At 33.9% G+C, this 12,718-nt stretch overlaps 1 protein-coding gene across 2 annotated transcripts in view; it reads left to right on the top strand.

Annotated features, from left to right (window-relative positions):
* Positions 1-6,087: 6,087 nt before the first annotated feature.
* The window catches only part of LOC119640659 (protein decapentaplegic), a 76,459-nt gene continuing 69,828 nt past the window's right edge, over positions 6,088-12,718 (top strand). For both annotated transcript variants that reach the window (XR_005247696.1, XM_038038849.1), the window contains exons 1-2: positions 6,088-6,231; positions 12,261-12,631. The gene's annotated coding sequence lies outside the window, so the exon portion shown is untranslated. The remainder of the gene's footprint in view (positions 6,232-12,260; positions 12,632-12,718) is intronic.

Genomic DNA, 12,718 nt, shown 5'->3' with positions numbered 1-12,718 from the left:
AATATGTCACGAAGCTGACATGTCGAACATGCCAAAGTTTGGTAAATCATTGCAAAAGGCACCTTTACCTTGTTCATGGAATTACGCTGGTTCACTAACTAATTGTTATTGTTTTGTCATGGGCAATGACCAAGTCCTACAAATAGTCGCTTTAATGGTATGTTTTGAGTCCTTCAGAGAGATTAGATTATAAACTTCGTTCAAATTTTTATAAACAACGCCAACTTGATTAAACAATTCACAATTAGATCTGGATTAGCTAAGTACTGTAAAAGGATAAAGTTAGCGGCCGACTTTACCGATCGACTTTACTAAAAAAATAGATGCCTAAAAAACAACTGCCTCTCTCTAATAAGAAAGGTAATGTAATAATAATTAATTCATATAACGGTTCCACGACGAAGCGAGAAATATTTTTCGATTTATTCTATATTACAATGATTGAACAAAAGTCACACAACGGAAACACAGTGAAGTGTTGGGCTCATCAAAGTCTTATTATACGGTTTCTGTACAAGATCACAAACCACTCTTTCGGCTAAAATCAAGGACAGATCTTGCTTTATTTATCGATGGCTCCAGGTGTAGATTTATCTAATCACGAACCTGAAAGCAAACTCTTGTGAATGATCGCTTGCTAGAGAATGATAGTTTTTACGTGCTCTTTACCAGAAAGTGAGTAGAAATTATTGTTTAAAGTCGTTGATTGAAGGGCACTGTAATAGAGTTCCGAATTGACAAAGGTGAACCATTCTACATAGGGTGTCTGTGATAGGATATAACATGCCTTGATCATACATGGGGGATCATTAATATATAATACATATAGAATCGGTCCTAAGAGGCTGCCATGACGAGCACCGGACATAATAAGAACTCGCAAGTTGATAAGAGTTGAAGCGAAGTGTAACATATCTGTTCTGGAGATATGAACCAATCCATTTACCTGATTATTGCGATATGTCAGACGAGTACCATTTATAGGTTAATAACCTATACTTGATCTCGCTGAAAGTCTTACTAAAATCAGCGCAAATGTCATCCATCTGAGAGCCACAGGGGAAAGTCTTAAGCAATCAACAACAAGTGGAATGGTAAATAGAGATGCGGAGTCAAGGTTTGATGAGAGAGGAAAGATCGCTATACCATGATATAATTTCTATTCTCCTGGGTTTACAAAATGTATCCCATTTTTCTACAGTCAATTTTTATGCAAATTGCTAGTATTGACGGATTTGTGAAAAATTAAGCCTTCCTACGAGACGGATTACTATTTATAAGAACTCTTATATAGAAAGGGGTGCAAAAATTAGACAAATACGATTCAAATCTGGTCCTGTTAATTTTTATGTCAAATTATTATTCTGGATAAATTTTTATTGCACCATATAAGGGCTTTTTCTATGAGAAAAAGGATGGTGGTATCCAAAATATCGACCTATATAGTCTGATGATGAAATTAGACGTATTCAGTGTACGTGCGAAACATGGGTAAACAAATTAATCTATTTGAAAATAGCAACTCAGGGAAGAAAAAAGTTCTTGTTAGATGCAGGAGACAATTGAATGTCAATGTGCTTTGCACGTAAAGAGTATTGCCGTACATACGCTTTTGCCGCCGGACACCGATTATGTTGAATGCAATCGAATGCTGCGCACATGTGCAGAAGTTATTGCCAATGTAACTGACCGGGGTCTTTGAACACCTAAGTACGCCTAAGTACGCCTTTCTTGGCTCGGAGCACCATACTTTGTTATGCGTCATGAAGCTTTTGCCAAACACTTGGTGTCTTACTCTGCCAATGGTTTCGTATTCACATAGAATATGATGGGGCATTTTAGTCGTCCCTTCGTTTCGCTTTGTGGTACGCTATAGAAACAGAAAGGTTCCGGACCTGTCGTGACCCCGCAGGCTCACTTCGTTAAAAAGTCAGCTCTTTTCCTGCCTTCTATACCCGAATGGACTGTCTTAGGTACTCGTCATCTTGCTCGTCAAGACGATAGAAACACTTCTTTACCAAATTTCATTCTAGTCAGGTCGATGATTTTAACTTTAATGACCAATCATACCATAATGTGACCCCCAATTACTTGCGGAAGTTAAAGTTCTGTTCACAGTTTACATTCCATTTATACCTTCATACAACAATATGTATGCAAACAAATTTGAAACGTGACTCATAGGCACATCATGGTCCGATTAGGGTTAAAAAATTTTACACGCGGCTATAAATAGTCACGATTAATAATTTTTATGCTGCATTCTCTCGCAGTATGTACAAAGTAAATGTCTTCTTATATAAAAATATGGATGATATTCCGGGTCGATTAATATCATATCACTCACAACTCGTTTATTCGTCCATTAGTCGTTTGTTCTTGAAACTCTCTATCAAAAAAAAAATGTGATAGATAATTGACTCATATACGCGCTCACACACACACATCTTCGGATGAAGTTCGAAGAATACATTGAAATGAAAGTTGCGAGCGTAGTAAATATCTGTAAGAAAAATTCACAAGCCCACCATGAACCAACCATAAGCCGTACTAATAATAATAATAATAATAGATATTCAAGATACGTTCCTAAGCTTTCAAGTTTCTGCTTGTAGTGCTACAGTGAATCAGAAAAAACGCAGATTTTAGTTTTTGTTTTGCCCAAAAAAAAAAAATTTATAAAAAATTCTATTGTGTAAAAAAATAATTAGGTATGTTTGTATGTGTCTTGATATAGTCACATATTTATGCTTATTCATTTATTTAACTATATTTATTAAACAGTATAATAAATATTGAGCTTCATATATATTATATAAAAGTATCGGTGTTTTTATATAGCAACGAGTAGAATAAATGCAGGGAATTGATTATTTCCAAAGCTCGATATTCTTTAGATTATATAAAATAAATGAAAATTTACATATATATATTAAATTTAGAATGAAATTTACCTAATCAGGGTTACGTTGACTGCATTGTTGTGGCTTATTGTGAGTTTGCCCAATATGTACATAAGTACCGATGTACATATGTTATTAAATTAATGTATCTACGATTGTGTCTGCATTTCGTATAATTTTATTAGTCACAGTTAATAAATTAATATAAGCTTGATCGTTTTGATAGTTAATAAATAGAGGAGGAATTGAAACCAGTTAAGAGAGAGAGAGAGAGAGAGAGAAGCACAAACAAATGCTTTAGTAATAATGTAAGACAAACATACATACAAACTAAGCATAATACAAGTTATGCAGTTTACAAATCATACATACATTCGTGTGCATATAAAAGCATGAGTGCAATAGTTTTTTATTTGTTGCAGCCGATTATGGTTAAACGACAAGTTAACTTTTGCTTAATATGTTTGTAAAATGTTTTCTTTAGTGGTAATAAAGACTTGTTGTTCCTAAAAATAGAGATAAAAATGACAATACAGTGGAACCTTGATTTACGAATTTATTTCTATCGTCTTTTCAATACGCGACCTGAGACTCACTTCCCGATTGAAGGGAACGTAAACCGTTGTTAAAACTGCGAAGAGATGAACGCTAAAGGAATTCCATTTCTTTTCCATAAAGGTATTGAGGTGCCGTGGCAGCAAATCTTTAAAACTTTTTCCTTACGTCACATCTTCAGCTTAGTAGCTTGTTTTTTTCTTGCATTCCGAGGCTGTTCTCTATCTGTCACGGTGTGATAGTGTGACAGTCAGAAAGACTCGTGAAGAGAGAAAAAGATAGGGCGTGGTTGTAGCTTAGCCTAATGTGTGTGTGCTCTATCGGCAAGTGTTATGTTTTTATCGACTACGCTTTCGCTAGATCCGTACTAAGATTTGGACTTGCGGACACTGACTTGCAGAAGCCGTGACTACTCCCGTCTACTTGACTATGCGGCGGCCGAGCTGCTATTTTATTTCCTTTCAGCCTCTTTTCTCAACCCTTATTGCTTTCTATTGCTCTGTTCTTCGTCTTCTTCTTCTTCTTCTGATTAACAACTCACTAAGTTTACCTTTGCTCCTTACACAGCTTAATCTTTTAAACCTTTTTAAATTTAGAACATTGTCAATTTGTGATTCCTTTCAGAGCAACGTTCCCTGCGGATAGATTATTAAAATGGGAGGGTGGAGCGATTACTATTGTAAGTCGTGGAAAGAAATGGAAATCATTCGAACTGAAAACACTTTTCAGTACCGTGACTCATTTGTTGTTTACTTATTAAATTTTAGAAGAAGAAGAATAAGAATTGTGTTGTTGTCATTTTCGTAGTATTAGTTATAGTCAGATCTTTTTTATATTATATTTGCTAGAAAATAGAAACTGACACAATATTCGTTATGTGGAAATTTTTTCTTCATAGACCGCTTTGCGTCGAAACATAATAATTGTTGGCAACAATTCATTGAAGCCTCTACTTCCCTTTAACGTCTGCAAGTGTTTGATAAGCGAGAGCATATTTTCTTTTATTATTTATTTATCTTTTATTGTTTGAAATTTTTAACCTTGTTAAAAAGTTGACTCGATGTGTGATATATAATTGATGATGTGTTAATATATTCGCACTTTCAGTATCATAAATTGTGTTTTTAATTACTTGATAATTCAAATACTATGAGGATGATGATGATGACGATGATGATGATGATGATGATGATGATGATGATGTTGATGATAATGTAAAGTAAATAAATGCGAAAAAGTGTTTTTTTTTTTTTTTATTCCGCTTATAAAACTGAGAAAACAACAATAAAAACAAAGAAAAGAGAACAAAAGATTAAAACCACAACTACTTGTAAGAAATAAGCAAGCATCGCATCGCATATACATATTTATAAGTATATGCATAGTATTGTATATTATGTAGATGAGTAGTGAGTAGACGCCAGCCAGCCTCGGTTACAGAGCCACCCCCGGCCTTGCGAACTCATTATCTTTTTCTTTATTGTTTTTATTGTTTTTTACTCAGTTCACATTGTTGTTATTGCAGTTGAATTGAAACTAAGCCATTTGATCTGGAAATTTTGTAACGCGATTAAAACACCAAAACATTGCTAGTTGAGATATTGTATTGTTTGGCTGTTGTTGTTGCTGTTGCTGCTGCTGCTGTTTCTGTGTTTATAATTAAATAATAAATAAAAAAAAAAGGAAAAAAAAAAAAAAAAAGAAAAAAAACAAGCTACAAATTGGAACAACATAACATAGTGTCAATATCAATGTTTCGCTTAAAAAAATGATTTCTTATGAAATTTATGAAAAATAATTTTTGAAAAGCTTGCCATTAGCATCTAGCAACAGTGCTTGGTGTGTTAACAACACATCTAAGTCGCGATATCGTAAATTTAACATAAAGTTTTTCTATTAAATCGCTTGTTAAGCGTTCGCTGCTCTCTATTATAGGTCGTCTTCGCCTACGTTCTAACTATCGTAATTAATCTTAAAGATATTAAATCGGAGCACGAATTGAATGAATAAAAGTGAATACATAAACTTTGACCTCTCGGGTGCTAAATACATCTCAGATCACCTACACGTATATACAGATATATATATGTATATATATAGAAATCGGTTTTACTGCTGGTTTTCTCTCCCTCTTTTACTAATAAAGTCATTGATATATGCATTGACTTCTGTCGCCATTTCTGTCTTTAATTTACTTTTCTTTATTTGCATTTATTTGCATTTGTGTCTATGTGCGCGTGTGTATATGCTTATTGATCTCGATCACTTACTCAAAGCGTGTTCTAAAGTTTTTCCATTACATTATTGTCGTGAAAATCAAGCGAAATAATTCTCAATACATTTTTTTTTTCCTTCTCATAATTCAGTCATATTAACGAATGTTTGTTTGTTGTTGTGTTTTGTTTTTGTTTTTATTTAATAAAAATTTTAGCATATAATTAGAGCAGAAAACTAGTGAAATCATTTCGCATTTTTAAAAGAATTTCTAAAATCTGCAAAAATTTTATCGCTTCTTTTTCTCTCAAGAGTGAAAAGAAAAAAAAAAAAAGAAAAAAGTGTTCAAAGAAGAAAGAAATAAAAAACAAAATTGTTAAGAATGCTCATTAATGTGTGTTTTTTTTTTTGCATAAATGCGTGAAATAAAAAAGAGAATTTCTTCTTGATATAATAAAAAATTTGTGATAATGGATGCAATTTTTATTACCAGCTACGATTGGAAATTGTTGCAATTGCAGCCAAAAGATTTGTGGATTTTAACGTTTATTTGAATAAGGTAAGTAAAATCATTATTGTAGGTCATGGCCCGCCTTACACCAGCCTACTGGCCTTATTTTCAAAAGTCGGTATATGGCAAGTGGTCGAAGAAGTGTTTCAATCCGTACTATTTTTAGTAGTCCAGTAATCCTTGGATTAAAAGACGTCAGTGTAAGAAATTTCATGAGACGGACTGAAGATTGCACGCAAGAAAACAAGACGTACAGACCGACAGAAAAGCTAAAAGTGATACTGGAAAAGCTTATCATACCATCCGCAAATGGTGTAGGGTATGAAACAAACGCCTTTCTATGCATAGGAAGTTTTCAAGCATTCATAGGTCTCATAGGCGGGCCTTTTTTTTTTTTTTTTTTTTTTTTGATAATTGATTAAACGAATAATACGATTTTTTGAAAATTGATAGTAAATTTTATATTTTGCGTATACAAAGGAAAATGTAAAGAGGAATGAGAAAAAAGTCTAAGAGAAGAGAATGAAATTACCCTATGAAACCGGTTTTTCCATATATGCATCTGCATTTAAATATCGTAAGAGAAGGTTAGAACAAATCTTTAGTTGCTCTCATTACTCTTCTCTACAAATGCATATCGAAAGTAAATTGTGTTACGAGGCTGTGAACGTAACATACTTTACAAGCGTAAGCGTCTAATGACAGCGTTGCTTAAACAAAATTATGTTAGAAATGTGAGAGTTGTTGCTCACGTACGATCACCTCGTTATGATATCTTCTTAATATTACGTATCCACGCGAGGTAACTAACATAACATGACCGAAGAATAGGCATTTCAACGCAATAAGTAAAAAGATTTTTAATCGCACAAATAAAAAGAAAATTGTATAAAATTTTCCTAATTCCGGGCGCCTATTACGTTCAGGAAAATTTTGAATGTATTGAACTGGAAAAAGAAGTGAAGCAGCAGATCATATTTAACATTCTCGACGAAGCTTGCAAGCCGTAATTGAAAACTTCAAAACATTACTAAATGCTGATCGAGTGCAATTCCTTGCGACTACCTTCAGTAGCAGTTAATTTTTGACCTGTCTTGAGAAAACATAACATACATTTGTTTAATTTTCACGGTGCACAGAAAACACGCACGTGAAGGGATCCTACATATTCTGGAAGAGTAACATGCCTACATACGTATTCGTCTGACTTCTGATATAACTGAAGCAAAATACTCATACCTACATTGTTTGTTAAACAAACAACACTGAGGTGAAATGTTGCATAATATTAACGTTTAGATCTCTTTAAATTTGAGCGCAGAATGATTTTGAAAGGAATTTTTATATCGCAGCCATGACAGATTGCTAGGTGAATGGACAGAGGGACAGACGATTAGACAAGCAGGAACCGATTTACGGCTTTCGTTATCGAGTAAGTTTACGTGATGACACCCAACAACGGCATGATCGCTTTTTGGTACAAATATGAAAATTTACATTCAACGTCGAGCAAACTTCATACGTTATACGTAAACCGAACGCGGATTCGAAGACATGTACTGTCTCAAGTAAACCCCTTCAAATGGCTGCTGCCTTTCTTATATTTTACTGGAAGCTCAAAATGAGTATTCACTCATAGCATAGTCAAAGCATAGTTTTAAATCGATTTCTTTTTTTTAAAGCTTGACTTTAAACGAGAACACCTTTTTGACTAATTCAAGCAAGAGGTATGTAAGATCATATTCCAATCCAATGAGTCCTAGGGCATATAATTGTAGGGCGCAGTCAGTGACTCCAATATTGAAATACTTCAATCTAAGACTCTTTGTTCTTTTGTTAATGCCTCGTTGTGCGTTTGCAATAAAACTATTCACGATGAGCTGGATATTCCGTACGCTAAAAATCGAATTTAACCCCTTTCTGCAAAATATCATTTTACACTGAGTAATCACGTAAATCCCTTATAGATGATTCCAATGAGTTAAAAGGATTGCAAAGGCATCACAAGCCGCGTCTTTTATTTGAGAATTTACTTATTTTTGTTTTTAAATTTATTTTAATGAGAGAATCTTCCAAGTTCGCATAGATTCTTTTTATTTAGTTAAATATCATATTGAAATCCCATACGGAAATCCCAAATCTAGTTTAGTCCAACTAATTGATTATCCCAAAAAAATAAATTGCCTAGAGAGGGAAATATCCAAGTGCAAATTCGCGACGCGTTATGCAGCTGTCGGTCGAGGAAAACGACGGATTAAAAATGAAGCCATGAACTTGGGTAATAGTAATATGCTTGTGAAAATGTATATAAATAGACTATTTGCCGAAGGCAGAATCATTCAAACAAGAGCATTTGAGTTGACAAGGAATATTAGAGTTGAAAAGTCAAGAGTATCGAGAGTAATCTACCCTTAAAGAATTTGATTGTTAATAAAGAATCTTGACGGGAAAACGTGCAAGTGTATTTCACGATCTGGCGATGCGAACCGAGAAGAGCGAATTTCATAACCATATCTATTTTCTTATATTGCTCACATTGGGGGATGATAACCTCTGTTCCATTCCTCATTTACGTATAATCTTTTCGGATAGAATTTTTTTCAGTATTCAACAAAGCTTTGATCAAAATTTCATTTCAAATTTTAATTTAAATTGCACTTGTAAGCTTTTCCAGTCTAAATTGTCGATGTTTTCCGAGATTACTTCAGCTTCTTCTGCATGGCGGACGAGTATGTGAACTGATTCGGCCTATTTCTTGATCTCACCGACATTAATCGATCAAGAAATGTTTGTGCCAAGTTTCAACTTTCTACCTTCATTTTTGCGGCTGTGACGATCCACAAAATTTACCCGGGCCTCCCGCTAGTGTACTGTTAATGAACGTGAGCTATCATTTTGCGTCTTTGAACTTCAAGCTGCGGTGAATTATACAAATTTATTACGGTCTAATAAAAGCCGGACCATGAGCACATCGTCAGAGATAGTTTGCTGACCTCATGCCTAATAAATGCTTTTATCCTGGAAGAAATATAGTCTTCGTAAGGCCTGGCTTCGGAAAAGCGAAAATCGTTGCAAATGCGATCGAAAGTAGTTGAAAACTGAAGTCGAAGGCAGTTGAATTAAAAAATATTTATGAAGAATTTTTGTTTTTCACCTGAGCCTTGACATTAAAAAGCAAAGCAATCTCCTTCAAACACATAAAGTAGCCTAAGTGTAAGAACAATTCAAGCTTTCGTGTGTAGATTGTAAGAAAGATTCTTAAGTAAAATTTTTGTGTTGCGTAATGAAGGTTCCCCTAAAACTATAGGAGCGTACGTTTAGACGGGTGTTCAACGAAATCCTTAAAAGGTGAAAGAGTCATTTATTTGAAGTCTCTTCTTTAGAACTCTTTATTATTATTTTTAATCGACCCATTCGTAGGGGATAACCGATGTGCATATCTTGGAAGCAAAAGCTCCCATAATCCCAATGTAGGCAAAGTGCTGGGTCATCTTAATAGCTTAGAAATGGAAATAACTCATCATCCTACTGTTGGACATAACCACATGTATTTTATGTTCGCATTAGCATTTTTTATACAATTTCCGGATAAAATATTTTAATTGATAAATGTAATAACTGCTGTGGGAAAACAAGATCGCCGTAATTATCTCATTAAAGTTTTTTACACCTTGTTTTCAATTTGTTCGATCATGTTATTAAAATAAGTTAACAACTGATCAATACAACAACGACAAAATCATATCACAGAAAGTATTGAATGCAGAATTTCCCAATTGCAGTGGGTTCTGGGACTATTGTTAAATTTTAATAACGTTCAACTTTACCAGATATGTTAATATGAAACCGAAATTCGTTTGTAGATGGCCACGGTTATGTCAATGTAGTTACTGCCTAGCCGTGCCATAGACGCAATTTTCTTGTTGATATCCTACAAAGGTTTTGCAACTTACAACAATATAAGTTTCGTATAGAAGTATAGTTTCTAATAGGTTGGAACCTGTCGAATTTTGTGCCTAAAATACAGCGTTTGCCGGCAGCATTGTTTTCTCCGTTGCTCTGGACAAACATGAATTTACTTTGAGAATTCCAGGCTCATAAATTCAGGGGTAGATCCGGACATACCGTCTTTATCTGTCGCAAGACCGAAGGTCGATGCCAGGAATACGATACCGTGTCTTTGATGGGACCAGGGGGATGTTGTTAAAGTCTTACTCGATTTGGACGGCCCGCTGTCTAAGAAAAGGGACAGAATATTAAAGCAAAAGCAACACAAGGCCACTTTTATACAAATAATGCGTCCGTCCATCCATCCACTTTGGCATAAACCGTTTCGCGTCACGTTGGAAGCCCTCACCTTAGAGAAGGTATCTCTAGGACTTTAGCAATAGTTTCACGAAGGCTTAATCTTATGGTGCTCCATACTACATGGGTTAGGAAAACACATGTTCAACGCCTTGAGGATGATTAGTTCCAGGGCTTCAGATGGATACACGCCTAACCCTATTTCATTCACGATAAGAGCGAGATGCATCTAAAACTTCCGTCTTTCTGCTGATGAGGCACATGATTGCAAAGCAAAGCCGCGCTGGGCAAGCAAACCGGCTGTTGCCGGAATTGGGTTAACCACGTCGTCAGATCGAAGCAAGAAAAACGCTTCAAGGGCTATTGAGGCCAGTCGTACCACGAAATGCAGGAAAAGAAAAACAAAAGAAATGCGAAGAACGCGATGGAGAGACTTATCTGATATTATAAGCTATTATTCATTTTTGTGTTAGAGCGCAAAAGCAATTAACTAATACTCACATGAGGGTGGCGCGTAAAAGCTTTAATCTCTCCGGTTTAAAGGTCACAGAGGGAACATAAATGTTTGCATTATTAGTTTTCCAGCGAAAGAGGCTTTTCTCATGTAGCTACAGCAAGTTTTGGTGCAAACGTGGAAATATACAGGGATTTATTGCAAAATTGCTGTGGAAAAGAAGTTCTAGTCAATTGGTTACCTAATCAATTATGGTAAACGGCAAAGTCAGTGCAGCTTCCATTTGTTGCATTTTCAATAAAAAAAAATATCGGTCTTTTGTTCTAATTATCTATTTTTTTTGTTCTATTAATCCATGCTACAGATTGACAGTTAAATAAATTATTTTATTTTCTGAATTAATAATTAATAAGACTGGTTTCAATTCTATGCGCATGGATGTGTGTAATGATGTATGTATGTAAATGGTAATTGAAATCAAGAATGCATGCATGATACTACGTATGTTAATTGAATTCAATAAAAAGACAATTTCGAAAGCAATTAACTATAATTGAAAATTTAGTTACCTGACAGTGTTAGCAGCGTAATGTATGTATCAGAGAATAATAAATAAATAAATAAATATATAAAATGAGAAAATCAAATCGATATGTTAAGCGATTTATTTTACGTAGATCTTTAGATGTATGACTTTGTCGCGCTTTAGGCGCTTGCTGGAGAAAATCAATTAAAAATTTTATAAACACAATTTTTTCTATCTACGGTTTGTTTTACTAAAAAAGGATCATAAAAATTGACTAAAGCAATTAGTAGAACACCAACGTACATATATATATATATATACGTGCATGCACACATATATATATATATATATATATATATATATATATGCACACACAAATAGTTTATAAAACTATATAAAGAATTTAATTAAATAGCGATGACATTTGTGCGCAATAACTGTGAATTTTCTTAAATACGCGACAACAAATTGTGCGCTAATAATAATAATAATAAAAAGTAAAAAAAAAAATTCTACTTTCAACTGACAATTCTATGGTAATTTAATGTGGCCGCCGGCTATATAAAATTCGTTCGTTGTCTTTCATATGTATTGTCACGTTACTAGTTTTTCGTAATAACTGAAAATTGCCATATAAATCGTAATTTTATTGCTCGGTAATTATTTTATAATTTTTTTTATATATATTTTGCATACCTTTTCTCTCTTAATTTACATGTTTTTGTAATAAAATGCTTTTTTATTATTATTTTTATACATTTATAATTTCTGTTCTTTGTTTTCTCATTTCAGTGCAATAAATTGTTAAAAGTCAAGTGCTGCCAGATTGTTTTGAATAATAAGAGTGATTTATATATACATATATATATGTATATGTATATGTATATAAGAAAAAAAGTTGGCATAAGGAATAAAGAGGAAATATCTTAATGTGCCTTCTTCTTTGCACGCGGAAAAACCTAAGCTTAGGATGTGCGTTGCGATTTGTGCGGTCATGTATCTTTCATTATCGCGTTACTTTACTACTTTAATACAACATTGAGAATAACATTATCATCATATTTGTGTGGCTGTGGTTTACTATGATCCTTTGATTTTCATTAACGACATTAACTACAAAATTGGATATTTTGTGGATTTCGCAACTGCACAAGGGGGGAAACGTAAGTACTACAAATTTTTCTTACCTCATTGTATTACGCATATTTAATCGTTTTAAATTTTTTTTAGCTTTCTTCTTGGGATAAAAT

The sequence above is a fragment of the Glossina fuscipes genome, unplaced genomic scaffold (assembly GCF_014805625.2).
Source record: "Glossina fuscipes isolate IAEA_lab_2018 unplaced genomic scaffold, Yale_Gfus_2 121, whole genome shotgun sequence".
NCBI lineage: Eukaryota > Metazoa > Arthropoda > Insecta > Diptera > Glossinidae > Glossina > Glossina fuscipes.
The sequence above is the reverse complement of the archived record's forward strand: the minus strand, read 5'-3'. Positions and strand labels throughout refer to the sequence as shown.